Raw genomic sequence first — 6000 nt, 5'->3', positions numbered from 1 at the left:
CTAAAAAATCTTCTATTTCTTTATTTCTTCCCTGACCAAGTTGTCATTGAGAAAAGAGTTGTTCAGCTTACATGTATATGTAGGCTTTCTGTTGTTTTTATTGTTATTGAATACCAGCCATAGTCCATGGTGATCTGATAGAATACATGAAATTACTTCAATCTTCCTGTATCTGCTGAAGCCTGTTTTGTGACCTATTATATGGACAGTTTTGGAGAAAGTAGAATGAGATGCTGAGAAGAAGGTATATTCTTTTGTATTAAGATAAAATGTTCTACAAATATCTGTTAAATCCATTTAGTTCATAATTTCTTTTAGTTTCACTCTTTCTCTGCTTGGGTTCTGTTTCCATGATCAGTTTATGAGAGAGAGTAGTTGAAGTCTCCCACTATTTTTGTGTGAGATGCACTGAGTGCTTTGTCTTTTAGCAAAGTTTCTTTATGTACATGGGTGTCTTTGCATTTTGAGCACAGCTGTTCAGAATTGAGAGTTCATCTTGATAGTTTTTTCCTTTGATGACTATGAAGTGTCCTTCCTTATCTTTTTTGATAACTTTTGATTGAAAGTCAGTTTTATTTGCTATTAGAATGACTAATCAAACTTGATTCTTGGGATCATTTGCTTGGACTTTATTTTTCCAACTTTTACACTGGGTAATGTCTGTTTTTGTCACTGAGTTGTGTTTCATTTATGCAGCAAAATGCTGGGTCCTCTTTAGGTATCTAATCTGTTACTCTATATATTTTTTCATTGGTGAATTGAGTCCACTGATGTTAAGAGATATTAAGGGTCAGTAATTGTTGCTTCTTGTTTTTTATGTTGTTAGAATTATATTTATATGGCTATATTCTTTTATTTTTATTGAAACAAGGTTACTTTCTCAGTTTTTCTAGGGGGTAGCTTCCCTGTGTTAGAGTTTTCCATCTATTATCCTTTGTAGGGCTAGATTTGTAGAAACATGGTGTATAAATTTGTGTTGTTTTTTTCTTGGAATATCTTGATTTCTCCATCTATATTAATTGAGTTTTTCTGGGTATAGTAGCCTTTTCTGGCATTTCTATTCTCTTTTTGACATCTACCCAGAATCTTCTTGCTTTTAGTGTCTCTGTTTAGTCCAGTCTCCATCTGTGCCCAGAGCTAAGGCTTTCCCACAGCCCTTTGGAACCAAAACCTTCCCGGAGAGTGTGCCAGGAAGAATGGCATCACTCCTAATCCCAGAGGAGGAATCCCACTTTCTCTCCTCTGATTATCCATGACTATCCAAAGAGTGACCCACTGGGAGTGCACATGGTATAGAAACTCTGGAGCAGTCTGGGATAGGACATTTTCATTTTCCGTCTGCACCCAGACCTGGGGCTGTCTCACGGATCTCATGACCTAAAACATGATCACAAAGATCCGGTCTTTCAGGAGTTCTCTCACTAATAAACACAGGTGCGACCCCACTTTCGCTCCACTGACTATCCAAGGAGAGATCTGCTAGGGTTGTGCGGGATGCGGGAGCCATGCTGAGGCCTGGGGCTGGACCCTTCTGGTCTCCATCTACACCAGAGCTAAGGCTGTCCCACAGCCCTCCAGATCCTTAGGGTCTATATCACATCTGCCCAGGAATTTCTATGTTTCATAGTTAGTCTATGTTGAAAACTCTGGTAAAATTGTGATAGGTTTACCTTTACATGTTACTTGACATTTTTCCCTTACTGCTTTTAATAATTTCTCCTTGTTTTGTGCATTTGGTGTATTGATTATTATATGACAAAAAGAATTTCTTCTCTGGTCCAATCTATTTGGAGTTCTGTAAGCTTCTTGTATGTTTATGGGCATTGCATTTTTCTTAGCTTAAGGATGTTTTCTTTTATAATTTTGTTGAAGATATTTACTGGGTCCTTTGAGTTGGGAATCTTCACTTTCTTCTATACCCATTTCTCTTCTATACCTCTTCTATAACTATTTGGTCTTCTCATTGTGTCCTGGATTTCCTGGATGTTTTGGGTTAGGAGCTTTTGCAGTTGGCATTTTCTTCGATTGTTGCGTCAATGTTTTCTATGGTATCGTCTATGCCTGAGATTCTTTCTTCTAACTCCTGTATTGTGTTGCTGATGCCTGCCTCTATGACTCCTAATCTCTTTCCTAGGTTTTCTATCTCTAGGGTTGTCTTCTTCTCTGATTTTTTTTTTGTTTCTATTTCCATTTTTAGATCCATTTTGTTCAATTCCTTCACTTGTTTGGTTGTATTTTTCTGTATTTCTTTAAGGGAGTTATAATCCTTCTTATCCTTCTTAAAGGCCTCTATCATCATCACGATATGTGATTTTAAATCACGATCTTGCTTTTCAGATGTTTGAGGGTTTCTAGGGTTTGCTGTGGTGTGAAAACAGTATTCTTATGATGCCAAGTAGCCTTGGTTTCTTGTGCTTATCTTCTTGTGCTTGCTCCTTGTCATGTGGTTATCTCTGGTGTTAGCTGGTCTTGCAGTCCCTGACTCTAGATTATCCCTCCTTTGAACATATGTGTCTTTGATCTTAGGTGTGTCAACAGTCCTTGGAGATCAACTCTCTCAAGGAGGGATTGAGGTGTGGAGAGCTGTGAAATTACTCCAGGGAGACCAACCCTACCTGGGTGAGATTTTAGTAAGGACAGCATGGCAGAATTTTAGCTCTGAGAACAGATAGAAATTGGAATGATCATGTCTCCAATTGTTCTGCAGTTCCTGTGCCAGGTGGGCTCCTGGTGGGTCCCTCTTGGGCCAAGGATTGAAGGAATAGTGGTGGTCTAACTTTTGACTTTAGATGTTTCAGTACTCCTGGACAACTTGCCCGCTCAGGGTGGGATTTGGGTACAGAGATCTATGGTACTCAGTTAGTAATGGGGCACAGATGATAACAAGAAGAAAAAAAATCAACTACTTGATTTTTTGTTTTACCTTAGATTCATAATATTCTTTCAAAAATTTAACTCAAGAAATGCATAAACTTTATTTTTAATTGAACATAGAATCTTCTTTAATACAATACATTTCAAGCACACTTGCCTCTCCTTTTACATCTTCTTACTTCTCCTTCTCACCCCTCTCTTCCCCAGATATACTCTCCCTCTGGGTTCTTCTCAGAAAAGAAAAAAGAAAAAAAGAAATAAGTCTAGAAAGAAGATAGCCAAATAGGATAAAACAAGACACAATTAGACAAGAAGAAAGTTCTTACATTAAAGCTGGACAAGGCAACCCAGTAAAAGTGTCTAAGAGCAAACACTGTTAGGAGTCTTAGAAAAACAAGCCAATAACCATAACAATTATGCAGAGGACCTGTTTCAAACATATGTAGACCTAATAATTGTCACTTTAGCCTTTCTGAACTCATGTGAGACTTGCTCAGTTGCCTCAGTGGGCCATATTCTCCTGGTGTCCTCCACCCCTCTGACCTTTATAGTCTTTTCTCCCTATCTTCCATGGAGTACCCCAGTCTCCAACAGGAAGAAACTGATGGAATTTTCCAATTTCGACTCTCTCTTTCTCTGCATGTCTGTCTGTGGATCTCTACATCTGTTCTTTGTCCTGCTGGAGGAAGCCACTCTGAAGATTGATGATAACATAAGGAATTTTAAAAGTGTACGTTACTATATTCATATCACCAAGCTGAAAAATACTAGGGAGTTAGGGTAAGCACATGGCAAAGAAGAGACTGTTTCACTTATAATAATATTCTAACCTCTTGGCAAACAAGCATCTATCATATATGCTGATGGAAATTATTGAATGGAACAATGATTTTATAAAGATTCAGTGTAAGCACATGAGAGTGTGACATATTCTTTAGAAATGAAAATTATCATACTTCAAATGCAAATTGGTGAGTGTAGTGACTGCTGAGACACCAGACCAATCGTTGGAAGACCAACTGTTCTTCACGTTAAACATCTAAGACAGAGAAGGCATCTATGCAACAGGTATGACATAGGTATCTAGGTAGTAAAATGTGTATACTAGACTGAGTTCCTCCTTTTTAAATCAATAGAACCATCAGTGTTAAACAAGCAAGATGGACCTATTAATTATTGCCCACTATTCATAGCTCAAGGGGGCATTCTTCCACTGGATTCAGTAGTTCTGACTGAGACAAAACAGTATATATGATACTAGAATTCTTTATAACAGCTGTGAAAATTAAGTAGTTTTCTAGAAATTTAAAGTAGTTATTAATTCAAAATCCTTTAGAATTGTTTCATTGATCTTCATAATATTTCTACCTCTCTCTCTCTCTCTCTCTCTCTCTCTCTCTCTCTCTCTCCCCTCTCTCTCTCTCCTCTCTCTCTCTCCTGCAAGGCATATTAGGCTCCGTTGATTTTTTTTCATATGCACCCATCATCTTCCCATTCTTCAGCATTTATCTCTCTTTCCACACTTCCAATTAAGCTGAATCTCTTTCATTCTTGACTCTTGAGCCTTCAAAGTAGCTCTTTTAGACATACTACCTTACATGATGAATCTAGCTAAATTTTTATATCATGATTTTCAATGTTCAAGTTATCTTCAACATTATTTTTGTCTTTGTCTTAGTTTGATTTTTGTTACCACAAAGATGTTCCAGGGAAATGAAAATCAAAACAACCCTGACATTCGACCTTACACCAGTGAGAGTGGCTAAGATCAAAAACTCAGGTGACAACAGATGCTGGTGATGATGTGGAGAAAGAGCAACATGCCTCCATTGTTGATGGGATTGCAAATTGGTACAATTACTCTGGAAATCAGTTTGGAGGTTCCTTAGAAAAGTGGATATTGCACTACCTAAAGACCCAGCTATACCTCTCCTGGGCATATACCCAAATGATGCTCTAACACACAACAAAGACACATGCTCCACTATGTTCATAGCAGTCTTATTTATAATAGCCAAAAGCTGGAAAGGACCCTTATGCCCTTCAACAGAGGAATTAATACAGAGAATGTTGTACATCTACACAATGGAGTACTTCTCACCTATCAAAAGGAATGACTTCATGAAATTCTTAGGAAAATGGATGGAACTAGAAAATACCTTCCTGAGTGAAGTAACCCAATCACAAATAACACAAATGATATGCACTCACTGAAAAGTGAATATTAACTCAAAATCTTGAGTTACACAAGGTACAAGCCTCAGACCACATGAAGCTCAAGAAAAAGGATGACCAAAGAGCAGATGTTTCAGTCATTCTTAAAAGGAGTAACAAAAATATTCATAGGAGGTGATATGAAGACAAAGTTTGGACCAGAAACTGAAGGAAAGGCCATTCAGAACCTTCCCATCTGGGTATGTATCTCCACCAAAGCTAGCTAATATTGATGAAGCCAAGAAGTACATGCTGAGAGCCTGAAATAGCTGTCTCCTGAGAGGCTCAGCCAAAGCATGTCAAATACGGAGGGGAATGCTAGCAGCAAACAATTGAACTGAGAACAGGGTCCCCATTGCAGGAATTAGAGAAAGGATTGAAGGAGATTAAGGGTCTTGCAACCCCATAAGAACAACAACACCAACCAACCAGAGCCCCCAGAGACTAAACCACTACCCAAAGACTACATGTGGACATGGCTCCAGCTGCATATGTACAGAGGATGGCCTTGTTGGACACCAATGGGAGGAGAAGCCCTTGGTCCTGCCAAGGCTGGATGCCCCCCAGCCCAGTGCAGGGGAATGTCTGGATGGTGGGGGAATGAGGGGTGCATGGGGAAGGGGAACACCCTAGTACAAGAAGGGGAAGAGGGTGGTATAGGGGGTTTATGGCAGGGAATCTGGGAAAGGGAATAACATTTGAAATATAAATAAAAAATACCCATTTAAAAAAATAAAAAAATGTTCAATACTGGAACTTTTATAAAGATTAACATCTAATTCAGCTAAGTACTGAATAAAGGTTAATAATCTGTAAGTGATTAGTTTTTCCTTGACTGAGATTATGCAGATTATTGAGGTAGCATTGCACATTACATGAGAACCATACACAAGAGATGATCAAGCTGAATTT

This window comes from Rattus norvegicus, chromosome 8 (genome assembly GCF_036323735.1).
Source record: "Rattus norvegicus strain BN/NHsdMcwi chromosome 8, GRCr8, whole genome shotgun sequence".
Taxonomy (NCBI): Eukaryota; Metazoa; Chordata; class Mammalia; order Rodentia; family Muridae; genus Rattus; species Rattus norvegicus.
The sequence above is the reverse complement of the archived record's forward strand: the minus strand, read 5'-3'. Positions refer to the sequence as shown.